Genomic DNA, 22,792 nt, shown 5'->3' with positions numbered 1-22,792 from the left:
CAAAAGGTGTTTATCAACTTAAACCTCTTGTTAGTATAATTATCTCAGAGCTTTGTCAAAATTATTGGTGGTAAGACCTCAAACCAATTACTCTCAAGACAGACCAGAGACACCTATACACACAAAAATGTCCAGTCTCTGCAAGAGTTTCAAATTTTGCTCAGCACTGTTATGGCCATGTGCTTCTTTCCTGGTTTCATGAACAATCTCGAGAGCAAACCCATACCCTCATGAGAAGCGGCACAACTTCTATGTTCACATAGGTGAAGTTCCACTATGTACTCCGTTATTTGACGCATTTCAGAACTTCATTAAGAATTTATCTCAACCTCTCATCATAACGGACATCACTGTTTATGTTGTGATGGGAAAATTCTCAATGTCAGTGCTAACAGTCACATTGCTGTAATTTTTCAGTTTAGGTTGGGTTACCATTACAGGTGACTAAGTAAAGGGTTTTATTCCCATCTCTTTGATTGTCATTCTTACCAATTCTCTGACCAAGCCCTTGGTTAGAGGATCAGCCAAGTTTTTACTTGATCTCACATAAGTTATAGTGATGACTCCATCTTGAATCAGTTGCCTAACAAATTCATGTCTCAGACTTATATATCTGGATTTACCATTGTAGGTACCACTGTAGGCCCTTGACAGAGTTGCCTCACTATCATAGTAAATGGAAATTGGAGGCATAGGACTAGGCCAAAGTTTTATATCTAATAATAAATTCCTAATCCATTCAGCCTCTTTTCCAGCAGCCGCTAAGGCTATGAATTCGGATTCCATTGTCGAGTGAGATATACAAGTTTGTCTCTTGGATGCCCAAGAGATTGCACCCCCACCAAGGACGAAAATCCATCTAGATGTGGACTTCTCTCTATTATCAGTAATTCAACTTGCATCAGTGTACCCTTCTAGTACAGCTGGATAATCACAGTAAAACAAGCCAAGTTCCAAGATTCTCTTGAGATACCCAAGAACTCTCCCAATTGCCTTCCAGTGCTCTGCACCAGGATTACTTGTAAACCGACTGAGTTTACTTACTGCAAATGCAATATCAGGTCTGGTACATAGCATAGCATACATCAAGCTTCCTACTGCACTAGCATACTCAAGTTGTGCAATTGCTTTACCAGTATTTTTTACTAGCTTTATACTAGAATCATATGGCGTGCTACATTTTTAAACCCTAAATGCTTAAATTTCTCAAATACTTTCTCAATATAATGTGATTGGCTTAATGCATAGCCCCTACTATGCTTTTTAACTTTTATTCCCAAGATGGTATCTATTTCTCCTAAATCTTTCATCTTGAAAACAGATGATAAGTAGTTTTTAGTTTCATTTATGCCAACCATATTTGTACCCACAATAACTATATCATCCACATAAATACATACAATTACTCCCAAATTTTCAGTGAATTTTGAGTAGATGCATCTATCAGCACTATTATGTTTAAAACCAAAAGCTAGAATGCAAGAATCAAATTTCTCATGCCACTGTTTAGGTGCTTGTTTTAATCCATATAGTGATTTAACCAGTTTACAGACTTTCTTCTCATTTCCAGAAAGAACAAATTCTTCTGGTTGTTCCATGTAAACCTCTCCATTTAAATCACCATTTAAGAAAGCAGTTTTAACATCCATTTGGTGAATAGATAAGTGATAAATGGATGCTAATCTTATGAGTGTTCTAATAGAAGTTGTTCTAACTACTGGTGCATAGGTGTCAAAATAATCAATCCCTTCCCTTTGACTAAATCCTTTGGCTACCAATCTAGCCTTAAAAGTTTGCACAGTTCCATCAGAGTTGTATTTTTTTCTAAACACCCATTTACATTTTAGTGGTTTTGATCCTAGAAGCAGATCTACTAGTACCCATGTGTTATTTAACATTATTGAATCAATTTCATCATTTATAGCTTCCTTCCAAAAGGCAGCATCTCTAGAGGTAATGGCCTCACTATAGGTTTTTGGATCATTTTCAATGTTTAGGACAATGGGTATTTTATTTAAAATCTTCTCTCTATCAGCCTCAACCAAAAATGCAATTGACTTAGTAGAGATAAAATCTGAACCTAAGTGTTTCTCTGTTCCTTGTCTTTGACTTCTTCTAAGTCCTATTGTAGGTGTTACAGTTGTGTTATTTGTTCTTTCAGTCTCATTATTATCAACAGGTATTGAGATATGAGTTTCTCTGTCATTTTCTGTTGATTCATTTTCTATAAGTTCAGAATACAGTTTATTTTCAAAGAATTCAACATCTCTAGTTTCAATTATTATGTTGGACTCTAAGTCTAGAAGTATATAGGCCTTGCTATGTTCTGCATATCCAACAAACATACTTTTCTTAGCTCTGAGTCCTAATTTAATTCTTTTAGGATCTGAAACTCTATAATATGCTAAGCATCCCCACACTTTTAGATATGCTAAATTAGGCTTTCTTCCTGTCCATAATTCATATGGGCATTTGTTATTAATTCTAGAAACAATTCTGTTATATAAATGGCAGACTGTTAGGAATGCTTCCCCCCACAGGTTTAAGGGTGCATTAGCTTTTAACAACCTGTAGTTCATCATTTCTATAAGTGTTCTATTTTTCCTTTCAGCCAGGCCATTCTGTTAAGGGGTATAGAGAGTAGAACGCTGATGTATTATTCCAAATTCTTCACAGAAATAATTAAACGCATTTTTAAAATATTCAGCACCCCTATCATTTCTAAGGATTTTAATTTTCTTTTCTAGTTGATTTTCAACTTCAGTCTTATATAGTTTAAACATGTTAAATGCTTCATCCTTAGTTCTCATAAGGTAGACATAGGTGTATCTAGAAAAGTCATCTATAAATGTTATGAAGTACCTTACACATATTTCACATTTTTCAGTTGATTCATTGTTGTAAGCAATTATACCTAGTTTGCTCATATTCTTTATGGATTTAAAATTAAGTGTGCTAATCTATCATGCTATAAAGAGAAAGAATCAACAATATAAGCAGAAAATTTTTCTTCATTAATACTTAATTTGAACATACCATTACAACCATATCCCTTTCCAACAAACATCCCATTGAAATACTGAAAACAAAACTTATAATTTTCTAATGTGGGACAAGTTTAAAACTGGGTTTTGCAAGAGAAAACTGATTTTTTCAATCAAATGTACAGGTGCAATTTCTCATGTAATTGATCAATCAAATCCATTGGATTTAATCTCTCATGAGATTAAAATCCAACAGATATGGTAGTGGCCTGAGATCCAAGTACCCACCTTCCATCTGACCCATCCATAGACCTTGATTTTGATCAAGACCGTCCTGATGTTCTGATCCTGAGACAGCGAGGCCATCGGATAAGGTGCAATCAGCACGTTTGATCCATAGATGAACGGCGACCAGATGTTGAAGTCTTTGTGACCCTCGTACGTCGGAGGCAATCTAGTAGGGAGAGTGATCTGCTGGTTGCTGTACTCCACGAACACATCGAGCCTGTTGTAGTATATGCTGATCTTGTCGTTTGGGTTCCTCTTATGGCCGTGTTTGCCACAGTCCCCCTTCTTCTCCGACATCACTTCTCGCCGTATTCCGGCCCACTTAGCTTCCTAAAAGCACCGTCTCTGTTTCAAAAGACAGCTTTGTCTCTCGAGCCTTGTTTGAGAGCAATACGACTGTTCTGCAACAACCCGGAACGAATAAGATACACCTATCTCGAGGTTGGACCATTTTATTCTGTTTCTTTGCTTTGGTTACTTAAGCTCATATTTATTTTCTTTGATTTTTCTATAGGATTATTCAACGATTTGAAGGTTTATATCTATGAGCTCGCTTTAAGATACAACACGGATTGGATATTGAATGAGAGATGCAGCAACCATCTCTTTGCAGCGGAGGTGGCGATACACAAAGTATTTCTGGATAGTGATGTACGGACACTCAATGCATGGGTAGTCTGGACTCCTAACACTTGAATGGTGAAGACAATGAACGATATAAAAAGGGTAGTTTGGATATTTAACAATTGAATGAATTTTTTGGGGAGAAGTACCAGTGAGCCCAGATCAGAATTCTCTAGCCCCAAAGTAGAGGGGTAATGCATCCTGACCGTAAATTGATGTCAAATTCACGGCCATAATGTAGTTTATAGGAGGGAAGAAGGCTAATAGGGTTAGAATTCAGAATTCTGCATCGTGTATCTTCCTACTTCCCCGAATTTTTTTTTTTAAATTAACTGACAGAACATTAACGAAAGGAGTCTTTGTCTAACTATTAAAGTTAAGTTTAGGGGGTCTTTGTCAAAAAAAAGTACAGGGGACTTGTCACTTTCAAGTTTTCAAAATAAATTAGGATAAAAGGGAGAGAGAGTACATGTCCAAATACCGTTTTCTACTGTTACTTTTTTATTCCCAGCTGCAACTGCTGGATACCGATCAACAGAAGATCTGAAAAAGAAATTTGTCCTACTCGTACATACCAAGGGATCAAAGAATCGGAGGGGACGGAGTCGCGTATGTTACAGCCGAAGGAGTTGAGTACGTCAGACAAAGACATGATCGACGTCTTACAGAACTCGGTAAAACAGAGCTCTGCCGGAGACAGCAAAGGGGAGAGAGAGTACATGTCTTATGTGAGCTAAGCCGAAGGCGGTATCTCACATTTGCAGTGAGATAGCCTCGGTAAAACAGAGCTCCAACCTCCTCCTTCTTCCTTCACTTTATTGTCAGATAACCTCGGTAATACAGATCTCACCGTCCCTTCCTCTTCACATACGTCGTCTTATGTGAGCTAAGGTGAATGTTTCCACAACCCGCTGAACTTCACGTGACTCTTCCTCCTCGTCCCGGAGTGGTAGGCCGGTTAATGGTGGTAGAGGGGTTTTTTGCCGACATTCTCAAAGGAGTTTTGTCTAGTTCGTTGACTCTGTAAGAAAGGTCTAAGGTCTAGATTCAAATGAAACATTAAATGAATTTGGTACTTCCCTCTTCACCACCTCTCGTCTCCCTCTTTTGATCTTTTCCTCTCCGCCGCATCTCGTCTCCCTCTTTCGTCGGTTCCTCAGACGTGGAAAGGCAAAGGTTAAGGTTCCGTAGATGCTGGTGCTGGTGCGGAAGTTATTACAAGGATAAGTTAGAGTATTTTTGAAAATTATAACAGTCATTGAATCACGTGATTCACATTTGCATGGTTTATGACGGAATGTTAAAGTAAGGAAAGTATTAGTTAATTGTCAAATACAGTAAGAATAATATTAATCAATTTTCAAATAATAAGGATACACTTAATCAATTACATAAACGATAAGGATAGTTTAAAGGTTTTATTCGATAACTTACTAATAAATAACAAAAATAAAATGACAATAATTAGGGATAATTTACCAACAACCAAGTCTCAAGTTTACCAACTAAAGCTTATGCCCAAATTTATGGCCCAACCCAAGCTAAACCTAATATCTTGGGCTGGGCTTAGGATTAGGCATGTTGGACAAGCTCAAGTTGGATTAGGTCAAGCTTAGGCTACCCAAGGGTTTATTGGTAATTTTTTAGTTTTTTTTTTCCTAGAAAATTGAGAATTGTGGTAATTTCTGGTAATTTTGAATAGGTAGACATAATTTCTAGTAACTTTGAATAAACGCTAATAATTTACCGATAAATAATTCAAGGAAAATAAAAATAAATTAATAGCTACTCAAAATGATAAATAATTTATGCTAATTACTGATAACTTCTGGTAAGTTTTGCTAATTTCTGATAAATTCTAGTATGTTTTGATAATTACTAATAATATTAACAATTTTTTGATAATTTTCAAAAATTACTGACAATTTTCCAATAAACAATTTATTGATGTGGACAGCCTTGTTTTAATATATATAGTACAGATGTGGTTCCCAAAAAAAAAAAAAAAGAAAAAAGAAATATTCTATCACTTCCAAAGAAAAAAAATGGTATGGCTTTGAATTAATCATACCACCCTTTTACTTAACCATGGACTGAACACCACCTCAGTTGTATCTTGGTTCTAAGGGTGTCAATGGACCGATTTTGAATTGGATCCCATCCAGTCCAAAATCAATTTGGATGGATTGAACAACAAGACATATTGGATTGGACTAATCAAGTCCAAAATATTTATTAGATTGAATTGGACTAGGTCCATCCGTAACAAATTTATATTGCATTGGGTAGGATTAAACCAATCTAAATCAAAATAAATTTGAACAGATAGGACGGTTCATTGAATTAGACCAGTCCAAATTAGTTCAAAACATTCATTGGATTGGATTAAACCTGATCCATTTATAATAGACCCATATATTCCACTTCTTTCATATCATGCATAAATAAAGGTATTTCAGTAAAGGAAGGTTCCCAAAATCAGGGAGGAACATGCAATTTTTGCAGCCATAGTGTACATGGATTAACATATCGTAACACTGGAATTCCTTCATGATCCAGTTTGGAAAACTTAATCCACCATAATGAAGGAAAGTGAGAAATTTCAATTTTGTAGAAGGTTGTAGGTCCTCAGGCTCAGTTTGGAGGAATATAAATAAAAATATGTACAATTCAAATACATATAAAATAATACAAAATAAAAGGTTTTATGCTCTACATATTTGTATTTGTACTCCTTCCAAATGAAGCCTCAAGTACAGCTTCTGCACTTGCTCCATTTCCTGGAAAGTTTCTGATGAAGGAAGATTTGGCCCGACCTTGTAATCACTCCACGTGTCAAAGACGAACAGCTCGGCACAGCAACGCGCCCAAGGCGGGAGCACCGAAGGGAGCAATCAGTAGTCCAAACTCCCTACTAGGAGCCTAAACTTTCCCTTAGGCCCCGAGCCTCACACAAGGCAATGACCCGAACTGGCCCGCCTCATGGCAGTTGGACACTCCCCTATCCGAATTCAAGACTTCGCCTCGCTCACCACTCCAGCACTTCACCTCCAAGATGCCGAGCTGAACAAACGTACTATACGTAACACTGAGGAAGCCCGTATCCAAGGGCAGCGCACCTGACTGACTTGGGATCTGGCGCTTGACAGCCGCACTTCAACGGCCACCTGCCACCGCCACCTGCCACCGTCATCGCCAGTCGTAGAGACGGCTCCAACAAAGAGAGCAGTGGCGGTTCTGTCCAGCAGAGGGGCCCAGGGGTATTCATACCCGACTTGACAGAAGCTTAGAAGTGAGTGCGCGAGGTGGTTATAAAAGGCTCCCCACCCCCGAGGACAAGGTATGTGAACGTTAAGCCATCTGGTTTTGTCCTGCCTTTGAGGGAATTCTAACTTGAGCTTCAGAGCATTCATACCGGGTTCCCCCCGGAGCTTCCTCATCTTCTCCGTTTCAGGTTCCCCGTATCTCCGCCCAGAGGCAGAATCGTTGACAACTAGGACCAGCCGGATTGCGCTCCATCAATTGGCGTCGTCTGTGGAAATACACTTCTAAAAGCCTCCCTCTAAACTCTCATAATCTCTTTTCTCCAAAAGCTCCAACACTCATGGCTTCTTCCAGCAACGCCAGACATGGCACGGAGACAAACGCCACCGGGGAACAACTTCAAGTCCCCGTGGTGTGCGTCGGGCAGTTCACCATCCCCCTTCCGGTGGATGGGATCCCTTGCTTGAGTGCGCCACAAATAGTGGCGCCCATAAGCCTTCTCGCCGTGAGCATCCCCCTTCCACTCCCTATCGAAACAACTGCTGTCCCCCTGGCGACCCGCCAGAACCAGTTTGACGACTTGATGCAATGCATGCGGGCAATGCAAGCCCAAATGCAACAATTCCAGCAACATCAGCTCCAGCAGCACCAAGTATTGCACAACATCTCCCAGTATCACTATCAGCAGCAATTCCCCCAACTGCCTCTGAACCAACCGCTACTTCCACCTCAGCACCCCGCTCCGAAGCCAATTAAGGCTTCCCCTCAGGGTGGACGCCCTCGTCGAGGAGAACCCTCCCAACCCCAGAACCCCCCCAACAGCCAGGCCTCATCTCTAGGCCGAAGGGAAAGAATCACCCCCGCCTCGCAGCTCGCAGGCGGGTCGGGAACCTCACCTGCGAAGTCAGCACCTTGGCGCTCCAAGCCTAAGTTCCCGCTCACAGAGAACCGATTCAGCGCCCTAGCAGCAAACTACCAACGTTCTGGACCCATTGAGATCGACAACACAGAGGCCAGCAGCGCCAGCACCAGGCCCACTCCACAATGCAGGCACCGAAGAAGTCGTCGAACTGCCACCCGTGTCCTGCCCGAAATCAGAGGTAAGGAAGAGACGAGCTCGGACGAAGTAAAAGCTGCCCCGATCCTCTCAATTCCTTCCCCCCTCGCATCAGAACTCCTAGCAGTCCCCATGCCCAGTGACTTCAAGCTTTCACCATTGCACAAGCACGACGGGTCCTTTGACCCCAACGACCACGTCGATGCTTTCCAGTCCCAAATGCACCTCGCCAGGGCCTACGAATCATGCATGTGCGTGGCCTTCACCACCACCTTTAGGGGGGTGGCCCGCACATGGTACTGGAACCTAGCCCCAGGGTCAATAAGAAGCTGGACCCAGTTCGTGCAGGTCTTCACCGCGCACTTCGTTACCAGCAAGCGGTGCCCCAGAACTGAGGAAAGCATCTTCGGAGTAGTCTAGAGAGAAGGAGAATCCATCCCAAGCTACATCAAGCAGTTCAACGAAGCGTGCCTACAGATACCATGATTAGACTCCGTAGTTCAGCTCGTGGCGGCCAAGAGAGGAGTAGCGCACAAGGAGTTTAAATGGCACATGGTAGCCAGCCAGCCCGCGACCGTGGCCGAATTCCTCAAGCTCGCAGACAAGTTCATGAGAACAAAGGAAGAGATCAACCAAAGGACCGAAGGCGGGGTTGAGAAAAGGAAAAGGGAGGGTGAACCCTCCAACCCAAGCGACAGAAGAAACACAACACGGGTGGTGAAGCCAAGCCAACCGTCCCGAGCACCATTAGAAGTTCGGATGGACTATACGCTGTTAAACACCAGGCGGACTGAGATCTTGATGACGATCAAAGACGCTCCATACGTCAAGTGGCCACCTCGCCTAAAAGGGAATCCAAACGAGAGAAACAAAAATATGTACTGTAGTTTTCATAAAGATCACGGTCACAGTACCGAACAGTGTAATAATCTCCGGGATGAGATAGAAGGACTCATCCATCGCGGATACTCGAGAAATTTTGTACAGCATAATAACAATAATAACAATAAGGCAGGTCGGCAAGGGGAGCACGGGAAGGACGCCCCTAAACCCAGCAGCAGACCAGCCGAAGTGTTTCCACAGCCTCCGGAAGAAAGGCAAGTTCGGGGAACCATCCATGTGATAGTGGGAGGTTCGGTGGTAGCAAGATGTACCGCGGCAGTAGCCCGGATGTCAGTTCGCGAGGCAGCCCGAGAAGAGCAGAACCCTCCCAAGAGGCCGAAGACAGAAGAACCAATCTTCTTCACTGAAGATGATGCTCGAGGTGTCCACTACCCCCACGATGACGCGCTCGTCATAAAACTCAGGATCAACGACTTCGAAGTCAGGCGCATACTTGTGGATTCGGGTAGTTCGGCGGACATCCTCTTCAAGTCGGCATTTGACCAGCTACAGTTGCGGAAAAGTGAGCTGAAGCCCGCAATCACTCCTCTGGTGAGCTTCAGCGGAGAGGAAGTCAGGTCTATCGGAAAGATAACAGTACCTGTGGAAGTCGACACATGGCCTTATGCGGTCAGACTCAACCACGATTTCCTGGTGGTCGTGACCCCCTCGCCATACAATGCCATATTAGGGCCGCCAATTACGCATATCCTGCGGGCAGCGGTCTCCACGTACTATTTGGCAATGAAGTTCCCTACAGACTTCGATGTGGGGGTAGCGTGGGGCGACCAGCTTGAGTCCCGCAAGTGTTATGTTGCTGCCCTGAAGGGAAAAACCAAGGCGGCCGACAACCTTGAACTGGAGCGGCCCATAGAGGAAACGGTCGCAGTCCCGACTTCGGCTACAGACCCAGCTTGCACACTACAGATCGGTGCTTCCGTCAAGGAACCGCTACGAACCAAACTAGTGAGTTTCTTACTTCAAAATTTAGATATTTTTGCCTGGTCCGTGGCCGACATGCCCGGTATTGACCCCAGCCTTATAACTCACAAACTTAATACTGACCCTGTAGTCAGACCCGTTAGACGGAACAAACTTAATACTGACCCTGTAGTCATAAGGGAAGTTCATTACCCGAGCTGGGTAGCCAACCCAGTGCTGGTGAAAAAGGCAAACGGCAAGTGGCGCATGTGCGTCGACTACACCGACCTAAACCGAGCTTGCCCAAAAGATTGCTTCCCCCTCCCTAGAATTGACCGCCTAGTAGACGCGACCTCGGGACATGAGTTGCTAAGCTTCCTGGATGCCTACTCGGGGTACAACCAAATCAGGATGGATCGGACAAATGAGGAAAAAACCAGCTTCATAACCGAGTTTGGCCTGTACTGCTACAAGGTCATGCCCTTCGGGTTAAAAAATGCTGGGGCGGCCTTCCAAAGGCTTGTAAATAGTTTGTTTCAGCCCTTAATTGGCACGAAATTAGAATGTTATGTAGACGACATGGTAGTTAAGACGCAGTTTTCACATGAATTAATACAAGACTTGGATTCTGTCTTCCAAATCCTGCGTCGGTTTAGCATGAAACTGAACCCTAACAAATGTGTCTTTGGTGTCACCTCGGGCAAGTTCCTAGGGTACATTGTCAACCGGTGCGGTATTGAGGCCAACCCGGACAAGATAAAGGCCATCCTAGACATGAGACCACCCCAGAAAGTAAAAGAAGTTCAGAGGCTAAACGGCCGTATAGCCGCCCTAAGCCGCTTCGTGTCCAAGTCAGCAGACCGCTGCCTGCCTTTCTTCAAAACAGTCAAAGGCAAAGGGTTCGAGTGGACCCAAGACTGCCAGCTCGCGTTCGACGAGCTGAAAAGCTACCTCGTTAGTGTACCAGCCTTAGTCCGGCCCGAGGAGGGCGATGTCTTGGAACTGTACCTCTCGACAAGCGACGAGGTGGTCAGTTCGGTACTAATCAAAAAAGTAGATCGGGTCCAACAACCCATCTATTATGTTAGTAAAATCCTGTAGGGAGCAGAGACAAGGTACCCGCATATAGAAAAGCTAGCATACGCACTGGTGATAGCAGCCCGGAAACTCCGCCCATACTTCCAGGCTCACACTATCGTCGTCTTGACTGACAAACCTTTGAGGCAAGTTTTACTCAAACCCGAGGATTCCGGTCGACTGACGAAATGGGTGGTCGAACTCAGCGAGTACGACCTCCAATACAAGCCACAAACTGCTATTAAGGCCCAAGCCTTAGCAGATTTTATCGTCGAGTGCACGTTTTGCCTCGAAGCCCCTGGGTCGGCCGAGCCCGAGATCCCTGGCTCGGGTGAGCCCGGAGCTCCCGAGCCAATAGAGTCTGAACTCCGTGAAGTAGTAGCTAGTGTGGCATCTCTCCTGGTTAGGCCAAACGCGACCTGGGATGAGGAGCCCTGAATCCTTCACGTAAATGGCTCCTCGAACCAGCAGGGCAGCGGGGCTGGAGTAGTGCTACGCGGCCCAAGAGGCACGGAATTAGAATACGCACTACGCTTTGAGTTCGCGGCATCCAACAACGAGGCGGAGTATGAGGCACTCATAGCCGGACTAAACCTAGCGCACAAGGTAAGAGCAAAGCACATAATTATCTGTAGTGATTCCCAGCTCATGGTCAACCAGGTTACGGGCGAATACGAAGCGCGCGAGCTCACTATGATCGCATACTTGGCCAAAGTAAAGGACGCTCTGCTCAACTTCCAGTCACACTTCATCAGGAAAATCCCGAGGTCAGAGAACATTGAGGCTGATGCCCTGTCTCGGTTAGCCAGCACGAGTCACAACACCATGAGAACCGTGTACATAAAGGACTTACCTCGGCCCAGCATTCTCGGTGGGGCAAAGGTCGCTCCCGTCCTTGAAGCAGAGCCAAGCTGGATCAACCCACTCACAAGCTTCTTGATAGATGAGACCCTCCCTACGGACCGCAATGCAGCCAAGAGGGTGCAGCGCCAGGCAGTCAAGTACGTCATGATAGACGAACGGTTGTATCGACGGTCCTACACTTTCCCCTACCTGCGCTGCTTGCGACCTGCCGAAGCCGATCTCGTACTCCGTGACACTCATGAAGGTATGTGCGGTGGACACCTGGGGGCAGAGCCCTCGCTCAAAAAGCACTTCGACAATGATACTACTGGCCAACGATGAAGGCAGAAACTGTCGAGCTCATCAAAAAATGCAACAAGTGTCAGAAGCATGCCAATATCCAACATCAGCCTGCCGCCGACCTCAAGTACCTCACCAGTCCATTGCCACCCTTACACATACCACCCTTACACATATCCAACATCGAATAGCTTGTGAAAAACTTGACTCATTGCCACCCTTACACATACCGATCCATTTGGTTAATCATTGGTTTTTCATATTAGTTAGATAAAACCAAACCGATGCCTTTAATTTTTCCAAAACACTGAATTGAAACTGAACTAATCGGTTTGTTATACTGCAATTTTTTGTTCAGTTTCATTGATTAGGTTCAATTTTTCAAATTTTCAGCTTTTGATGAAAACCCTAGGTGGAAGGATAAAACCAACATAGTTGCTGCTCAAAACATTCCCCACACTACTCTGAGCACCAATCGCAATAGCACACCCAAAATGCTTAGCTCTCCAAGGTGCAAGTATTGACCAAGGATCAATTAGGACAACAACCACCTCTCTCAACAGTCTCCCATGCTGAATCTTAATTAAGGATAGGTGCAATCAGTCCCCAAAACTTAACAAGTGGGAAGAATACGTGGATACTCTAATATAAGAGATGAGAGAACTTCTCAATGTTATTGAGGAAGAACAAAAGAGGAGCAGAGATGTTTCTACCGATGCCCAAGTTTTCAAAGAATTTATGTTCACCATGGAGATCATGGATGAGCTAGCCATTTCCAGAGAACTTGCTAGTAAATATCGAGCCAAGTTGGAAGCACCCTATCCTTCATATCGACAAACTCCAAAAGATAAAACTAAGGCTTCTAGCCTTATCTACCAAGCTGCTCGTTACTGCATCATTAGAGGGGAACCTTCTAGAAGGCCCCACTCCCTACATTACCTCAAGCGTCTCAACCAAGATAAGGCAAACCACATATTCAAAGAAATCCATCAAGGCACTTGTGGTGACCCCTTGGAGTTGGCCCCTCAAATACAAGGCCTTGCAATAAGAGTACTTTTAGCTGACTATATGAAAAAAGATATGGCTTAACTAGTCTAAGGGTGTGATTGGTGTTAAAAATATTAGAACATAGATCACTAGCGAGTCGTTCTCTTGATGCTAATTAGTAGTCCATGGCCTTTACACTACAAGGAAAAAGGTCAAAACCGGCTTAGGTCTAAGGCCGCAGTCATGCGTCCGCCCACTAAGAAGCTGCCAGCTTAGACCAGGACCACCGGCTTAGGTTAAAATGACCACCACCTTTGATGGTTGGTCGCAGGTGGTTCAAGTTGCTCTAAGGCGGCGGTCTATCGGAGCCGCCAAGTTAGCGTTAATAAGGCGGTGGTTTGGACCGCTGGCTTAGACTATATATGGCAAAGCCAGCGGTCATTTTTTTTATATTTTTATATCAAGTTTATTCCGATTTTTTTTTTTTTTGCACTAGCACTTTTACTAATTCTTCACTTTAATACCTACTTAGCGAAAATCTCATGACAATTGATATATAAAGTAACTTAAATAAAAATGTAATTTGAAAAAAAATAATGTATTAAATTAAAAAAAATAAATTTTTATTATTATTTCCAAAAGAATTGTTCAAATACAATATCCAATTGACATAAAAAATACAAGGACTTCAAAAAAAAAATCAATTTGTCAAATAATATAGCACATCTTCCAATTCAAATCCACTTTAACATAATGATCAAACCTGAAAATCATAACATGTAAATTGTTAGAAAATGTAAAATAAATAATATATTAATAGAAAAATGTATAAAAATAGATATTTACCAGAGCAAAATATTAAAATGGGCCCATTCATGCATTTCCCTCATAGTACAACTCTATATTAACATGCCAAAATTTTCCCAAGCAATTCTTCCAAATCTAGTGATCACAGTGCAAGCATTGAATATGGCAAGGAAAAACAACAAGAATGTTGTCCAGATGCAAACCCTGCATTTATAAATATCCCATTAAAACTGAGTACAAGAAATTTTCTTATTCGAAAGAAAATGGATTCATTATGCAGTATGATTGAAGAGACTAGAAAAATACAACAGCATAGACCAAAAGACACCATATGATGAGGTTTGCAAGATGTCAAACGTGACAGATCAAAATCTATCAATGTTACATGCCCATTGCTCTGGAGTAGGATATTTTTGGGTTTCAAATCCCCGTAAATTATACCTGTAGAGAAAACAAAATAATTTCACCATCTGATTATCTTCAAGGAGCATGTCAATAAGGTGTGCACTAAGTGAGGAGAAAGAGATGTAAAACTTAATTATGCTTCATTTTTTTTTCTAGCTTCACTCTCTTAGTTTAACAAAGTGTATATTTCAGTAAATCAATACATGGTCATGGATGGTCCTTGCAATGGTTGGTGAACTATGCACAAGTATTTGCACAAGTATTTGCACAAGTATTTGACTGAAACCTCAGGGAAGATATAAAGTATTTGCCTTATCTATGTCAAAACAAGTAATGTACCCTGTCTATATTAGCATTCACATGACAAGCTTCTACGCATTCTCCTCTTCCATGTTCCATAGTAACAAACTTTCCAACCAACCAAGCATGAAATGCATACAACTACAAACAGGTCTGTTTTGAAGCATTACCAGATTAAGACTAAAAGTGTGCACTTGAGAGTTTAGACTACCTGAAGTTATGCCTCATACTTATTGGATAAGCCCATCAAAGCTTCCTAAAGCAAGTAACTGCCCACTAATGCTGAAGGCGAAATTTATAGCCACGCATCTCAAACATCTTTCATACTTGGATGGGGGTTGTACCATGGAGATGACAATCATATTTTAGTTGTGTGGCTACAATCATGTTGTCATTTTAGTAACAAACTTACAGCATCACAAACCAAATTCTATTTTTATATTTGCCAAGATATAAGGAAATAAATAAAGAGTTTCGAGAATTCCATCCACCCTCTATTTTGGGTTCTCTACCAAGTCTACCCATTAACTTTTTTTGGTATTCTAGCAATTACAATTCTGCAAAAAAAAATCCTATAGAACTTTTGGATGATGTCCCAACCTTGGATCCAACCAGGCAACAATCTCTCTCTCTCGCCCCCCACTTTTCCTTGGTAATTGAGTCACCCATGCTAAAGTTCATTAATGAAAATACTGTACTTCCACTAGAAGTGTAAAGTTCAGCAATAGATTTAAGAGAAACAGGGTTGCTCTGTTTCTCTATGGTATTGTACTTGAACTTCAATTTGAACATCTTACCCATTGTTTCAAAATAGAACCATAAAAAAACATGTTGAACTTCAATCTGAACTATTGTAGTAGAACATAAAAAATTTTCTTTCTATAAATCAAAGATTAATCTAAGACCATGTAACATTGATAAAAAAAAAAAAAAAAAAAAAAAACCTGGACTGCTCCATTTATAAATATTGTTAGAACTAATCAATAGAAATTTAAACATATGATTGTTAAAACTGCCTATATACTGGAGTAAGATTCATGTTTTCCATTATTTTCACCTATTCACCGTCCATTTCATCTCAAATCAGGCTAAATTGTAACAAAGATGAATGACCGTTTTTCTTGTAGTGTAATCAAATTGGAGTTGTATCCGGGTTCCTTCAGAGTATGTATGTAAACTTATTACCTAATACCATGTCACAGTTGATGTGATGAATATGAACATTGGAACACCCAGTTTGTATAAATACACAATCATCTCCTGTAAAAATAGAACCAGTGCATAGTTAGGAATAAAAATTAATCAAATCTCTAGAGAAAGAAAGGAAATGAGAGATGGACTAACTAGTCAACCTGAATTGAGAGAGAGAGAGAGAAGAGCTATACAAATAATGGACAAATGTCCTGAGCTTACTAGGAATACAATCCAGTCCACAGCATAGTAGACAGCTGATTCAGGCTCCATTTCCAATTGATCAACCGACTCTTGTATTGAACTTAATAGGCAATAGCATCTTGCCAGGCTCGTAGCCACTATGGTACTCTTGCGTCACAACATAATGACCAGCACAGGTATCATTTCCTCTCCAAACTAAAGTGTTATAGCTAACTAGCTAAGCTATCAGCAACCACGGTATGATGTCAAAAAAGCCAAAAACCTACGCATTTTCTCTTTCTCACTGCTAAATTACCTGCAGCCGAATAGAACTGTCAATGGACCGGATATTGGTTCAACCCAACCTGGTCTAATATGAGTCCGTTACAGATGGACCAGCCCAATCCAATCCGATAAAATACTTTGGACTATAATCTGGAGTGGTCCAATTCAACATTTCTTATTGGAATGTCCAACCTGTTCAAATTGATAATAATTCTGATTGGATCCAACCCAAAGCTAGTCCATTGGCACCTCTACTCTGATCTACTATCAATCGACTAGAAATTGGATAAACCCAACCCAATCCAATATAAATCATTATAGATGGACCAGGTCCAATCCAATAAATACTTTGGATCATTAAATTTGGACTGGTCAAATTCAATGTATATTGGACTTTCCAACCCATTCAAATTGATTTTGATTTGAAAGGGTCCAACCCAAACCCAGTCCATTGACACCCTTGCTTCAAAGATAAATAAATAAGTATACCTTTTACTGTATCTCTAATAATAAAAATAAGACAATAAGACACCATCCTAGATCTTAGTTGTCATTGGTGCATTATACATCAACATACAGAAAACGTGATTTTAGGTACCGCAGAAAACAAATTAATTTCACAATGGAAAGTGATAAATGAATTTCACCTCATCCATCTAGTACTAAAGTCCCATCCAGATTCAGCTGTTGACGCAACCTAGCGGTAAAACTGCTCTTTCTCTGATGCATTCAAGAGCTTGGAAGCAGATTACTTGTCCTGAAAGAATGCAGTCAATACTAATTCATCAATTACATCGCTTTTAGTCATTTCTAAGTTCAATAAGCTGTAAAGAACCTACAATAGTTGAACTTTCTGGTATGAGCTTGTTCCACATTGCATTGTACCGATTTAAAGTGTGAGTGCGTGCTTGAGCATCTTGAATGGTCACCTCGTGTATGCCTGCAATTAGAAGAAACTCAGACTTAAAGGGGGACCCAATTTGAATGTAATCATGTTTCCTGTTATTAGTCAGCTCTAGAAGCACCACCTTAGAAATTGGAGCACCTGGTATCTGAATAGAACATCCATCTAAGTTTAACTTGATTGCATCTTGGGGAGGGGGACCCCACCACATTGATTGATTCCAAGTACAGGAACTTGCTAATACTTTGCCAATTCCATTTATTGTAAGACCTCCTATAGACCCATTGGATTTGAGGATTCAACCATGATAGAGAGCCTGTTAATACTTTAGACACTCAACTTGAGATCAGTAAGTGGTTATTGATTAGGGCATCAATGTGATTATTAATTGGATTGCAAAGGAAACTGCATATTGGCACATGGCTCCTATATCATCTCATCATAGAGGCCAGGGGGTCGTTTGATAACAAACACAATGGCTGAATTGAATTATTGTTGTACTGTGTTTTAGTGGATAAATAGTCATGTAAGATATAGAAATGAACTCAACATGCTATCCAGCTCTTCCTTTTTTTTGATAAATGGTGATTTTATTAAAAGAGGGAATCAAAAAAGCCATTCATTTCAGCCATGTCAGTTGTTATCAAATGGCCCCTAGGTCTTTGACATCCAGATTGAAAATCATATTTAGATGGATCCCAAGATTATCTTGTTTATTGGGAAATAGCTTGCTTAGGGGAGAGGTTGGGAGTAAGTTTTACAGGGTACCTCTCTCCCTTAAAATGGTTTCCACATGATTTTTCTGCTACAACTACATGAATGTATTTCTTCAATGTGGAAGGAATACATGTAACAAGGGATTGGAGGTGGCTGAGGCCAGCTTAAACTTCTTAGGGTGTTTGACATACTTGTAATATTCTAAACCAATACCAATTTGACTATTTTCATCTATTTTGTCATTGCTTTTGTCCAATACTGTGTGTCAATGCTGTGAAACTCATATTGGACACAAAATAATTTTGGTCACTTGGTCAAGGTTCAGTAGTCTGTTCATCCAGTCCTACCATTTGACTCAAATAAAAATGCAAAAAAGAAATGAAAAATTTTTCAAATTGCTTCAAAGTATATTCAAATCAATAAAAATTATACATTATAATAGATGCTGACACATGTATTTGAGGTACATTTTACCAAGTCCTTCTTCCATTCTTGTCATCATAGTAATCAATCATTAGTTAGTTTTTTTCTCTTGAAAAGTAAGGTGATTTTATTAATTTAGTAATAAACGTACAATAGGATGCCCCCAAGGAACATCACTCAGAAAAGGAACAGCTAGATCGAAACAACATTACAATTGCCAGAAGTTCCTAGAGTTCAGCCTAGCCCCTAGCTGAGAGACCTGAATTCCCTTTACAACCAAGACCACAGAGATCTTTCCATAGGAAATGGCAATCAGCTCTTTTGGATCTTTGAAAATAATGTGAAAGAGCCATTTTTACCCAAACAGTAAATCACAGCAGCCAGAATGCACACCCACAGGCCGCTAGCACTCTTTGACAGGCCTTGTAACTCCCAGCACCCTAACAACTCCTTCATTTAGCTAGTTTGGTAATTAATTTAAAAATAAATACATTTTCCACAACTTCCTTGAGTATCTAATTAGAATTTCTCTGGAATTTGTTTGGCCACATATTATTTTCTTCAACTTTCTGTTGTTCAGTTATTCTAAAACGTATAGTTTTAAACTTTTTGTTTTTGGACAATAACATGTTTCTGGTACTAGTGTAGTGATGTACAATATGAAATTATCTAGATAAACAATATGAAATTCAATGGTGTACATAATGAGAGACTTGAATTCCATAAGTGCAGTCAAATTCATTTACAGGGAAATATAACACATACTTTTAAAGCAAAGACACGTATGTCATCATGCATATAAAGAGAACAAATCATCTGATAATAAGTTCAAGCCTTCATATATTCCCATTAGTACATAATGTCTTCATTTCTAAATCAATTATAGGGATTCATGAACAAAGTTATGGCCGTAAAGAGGCAGAATTATAAATGAAATCCTTATAGTTTGAAAAGGAAACCTTTGCAAATTCTATGGCACAATAAAAAAGAGTCGTCGATAAGAAAAGAAGAAAAAATGGTTTTTACCTTGGAAACGCACAAGGAAGCAAGAATGACGAGGAGATCGTCGATGAGATCTTTGAATGATGTCTTCTCCAGTTAAGGGGGTTTGAGGGGGGCAGGGGGGTGTATTGACATCGACAAAGAGGGAAAAAGAGAAGAAGAAAAAGCATGAACTGGGCTTCTAATAAGAAAAACTAACAGAACTCCTAAGAAATCACGGGCTGTCCTTGTTAAAAAATCTACAACTTGTGAGAGAACTCAAAGGATGTTCTAATTTGAACATAATGGAGATGGAAAAGAATTGATGACTGGAGTCGAGTCTGGAGGGATGAGCCAACAAAAGTCAGGTTCCATCCTTCCAAATGGCCAAATGGAACAAGATTAAGAGGGAGAAGGAGTTGGGCTTTCGGGTTGATTTTGAAAATCAATGGCTTGAAATTCCTGTTGACGAGAGGTGGGTATAGAAAGATGGGACTGTAGAAGTAGATTATTTGTGGGGCCGATATCGTCCCAAACAGGGCTACCTGGACCCCAGCTACCTAGTATGGCATTGAACCAGGCCTCTTGCATGTCTCTCCATACCAACTCTAAAGATGCAGAAATCCCTTCCCCGGTTATGGAAGCTGATGCTAGAGCCTGAACATCCATTACTCCACTCGATTCCAATCCCATTCCGACAGGAGAATTGCCCTAAAAATTAGGCTTCTCTGAATCATCAATGCTTGGATAGTTGGGAGGCATGGGTGCAGTCTCCACATGTTGAGCTTCCGAATGAGGCTGAGGCGGCAATGGTTGTTGCTGGGTTGGTGAGGATCTGCAATGGGAGTTGGGGGTGATGAACATGGAGCAATGCCAGCACCATCCCTGCGAAGAAAGAACTTGGGGAAGTTGAGGCGAGCATGATCCCCTCTCTATTTAGATTCCCGCTCTTGGGACTCAAATGCTAGGCGCGAAGGAGAAGAACAACGCGGAATTCCCCTATTTGCAGTTTTTCTTTAGTCCATGGACCGGTTCAAATCCAGTTCAAAGTTCTAAACGGCGGTCTTTTATGAAACCGCCAATTCAGCATTATTTGTGGTGGCGGTTATACCGCCGCCTTAGGAGGTTTTGCTCAAATGGAGTATTCACCCTTTCCGACCATCGACGATCATTCAAAGAATGCCTAAGGTTTCTTTTGGAGGTCAATCATTTGTTGATCTTCATATGCTTATTATTTGCCATTTGAGCATAGTCACACTTATTTTTTGCAACAAATTTTTGAAAATACCTAACTTTTTATTAGATACAACTACATCCTAAAACATTGTTCTGATCAACCACTAAAAAGTCAAATGCATGGGTTGATTTTGATTAGTTCAAAGTTCATATGTACCATTTTATCGGATCCCAGCATGGAAATAAAATAGGCAGCTAAATCAACTTAAATTCCACTTAGAAATGGGGAAATTATAAAAACTTCTTTGGGTTTTCTTATAATCCTTTGAAACTCCCCTAGTTTTGACCTTAATGAAAATCTTTCCTATTGTTTCAAAAAAAAAAAAAGTGCAAATACCTTCCTTTCATTAGCATTCCAAATAAAAAATATTTACATAATGCATTAGTGTTTTTTAAAATACCAAATTTACCTTTAACCAACTTCATTTATTTCACATGTAAATTTACTAAAATACTTCGAAAAAAAAACAGATTTGCTTACTTTTACTTCACTTCAGCCTTTTTCCCTTACTTTGTACAAGAAGAGTATGGAGAGTTGCTCTTTGAAAGTTGTTTGGAAAAATAAATTAGTGGATGGTAATGTTGAAATTTTAAATTGTGTATAATAATGCCTTGACAATGATAAAAGTATTTTGGTAGCTTCAATGTCTTTGTTACTAAAAAGCCAAGGGGAATGAGGTATTTGCATTTTTTTCTCAAAACTATAGGGGACACCTTTGAAAGGGTAAAGTTGAAATTTTGTAGATTTAATATCTTTGTTACTAAAAAGCCCGAAATGAGGTATTTGCACTTTTTTTTTCAAAACCATAGGGGAGGCCTTTGTTTGGGTCAAAACACAATGGTAATTTATAGAGTTGTTATAAAATAAAGTTATTTTTATAAATTTATCTAAAAATAATATGAAAATAATAATAAACCAATAAAAATTAATAAAAAAATAGCATTAAGATACAAAAAAATAATACAAATTTATCCAAAGCATAGGAAATTAGCCACTCACTAAAGCACAATTTAGATTGTGATTGGGTAAACTAGACATAACTCCAAAAATAATACTTGAATTGGACTTAAATGGGCATCAATTAATTGGAAACGTCATATAACTCTGTCCTTAATTTTGCTTATAAATTTAGCCCATGCATTGCATGGGTCCTAACTAGTAGCTCTTATTTTGGTATGAATATGGAACACCCAAATTTCCTACTACATTAGGGAAGAGGAAGGGGAGAAGGAGGGAAAAGAAGAAGAATAAAAAGAAGAAAGGAGATAGAGAGAGAGAGAGAGGAACTCCACTTCCTGTGGAGAGAAAGAAGATGAATTAATGCTTCTCCTAACATCATGATAAATCGATAGATCATTGATAGTTTTCTCTCTGGATCTGCACCAAATTCCACAAATGGAGGTCTAACATAGTCACATTACTAAACCATTGTGGAGGTTAGAGTTACATGATTGGCACCAAATATTAATTTCTATTTTACTATTTTTACTTTTTTACATTAATAAAAAGTCAACCAAATATTAAAATTTCAAATGTAAATTAAAATATCAATTCATAATTTATAAAAATATACAATTTCAATTTATAATACATCAAATCTGTTAAAAATTCTAGATACATATCATATGCAAATTTTTAATTACTAAAATAATTATTCGATTATTAATATTTTTGTGTCTATAATTTTTTTAAAATTAAAAACCATTTTTTGATACAAGTATTAATTTGTAGATTTGATAGGTTCTATTTAATATTATATTCTCAAATATTTTCTAATTTTTTTATTTTTGTAAACAATTAATATATTATTATTTAATGTAATAGAATATCGGTCTCTATTGCTGAATTTTGGCTCATACAAAGCGATGCAGATTGATAAGCATTCATATCAACTATCGGACGTATCAATATTTCAATCCTTGCCATTAAACTCAGCATAATTGACTCTAATTAACACTTCATTTACTACTATTGATTCCACGACTAACCTTATTTAACACACCATGGTATCTTAGTAAATTAGCATTGACAAGTAACCATATTATATCTATGCATATTAAAGTATAAAAAGCTAGCTCTAACTTCTCTTGCCTCAAATTTCAATTGTCCATTTAAGAGACTTTTTGGGATGA

The 22,792-nt window shown here is 40.0% G+C and overlaps 1 long non-coding RNA gene across 5 annotated transcripts; it reads right to left on the bottom strand.

Moving 5' to 3' along the window:
* Nucleotides 1-13,838: 13,838 nt before the first annotated feature.
* LOC148855216 (uncharacterized) lies at nt 13,839-20,492 on the bottom strand. 5 transcript variants are annotated; one of them, XR_016112449.1, is made up of 9 exons: nt 19,469-20,302; nt 17,427-17,627; nt 17,238-17,338; nt 17,046-17,155; nt 16,153-16,429; nt 15,925-15,999; nt 14,341-14,475; nt 14,074-14,238; nt 13,839-13,990 (listed from the first exon to the last, which is right to left on the bottom strand). It is a non-coding gene; the product is annotated as an uncharacterized LOC148855216 (long non-coding RNA). The 5 variants fall into 5 exon arrangements; XR_016112450.1 differs by having other exon boundaries at nt 17,427-17,575; nt 19,469-19,754; XR_016112448.1 differs by lacking the exon at nt 17,427-17,627 and having other exon boundaries at nt 19,469-20,492.
* Between the last annotated feature and the right edge of the window lie 2,300 nt (nt 20,493-22,792).

Source organism: Nelumbo lutea, chromosome 4 (genome assembly GCF_056320005.1).
Source record: "Nelumbo lutea isolate HS-2025 chromosome 4, American lotus-T2T, whole genome shotgun sequence".
Lineage (NCBI taxonomy): Eukaryota > Viridiplantae > Streptophyta > Magnoliopsida > Proteales > Nelumbonaceae > Nelumbo > Nelumbo lutea.
This window is presented reverse-complemented; position numbering and strand designations above follow the sequence as displayed.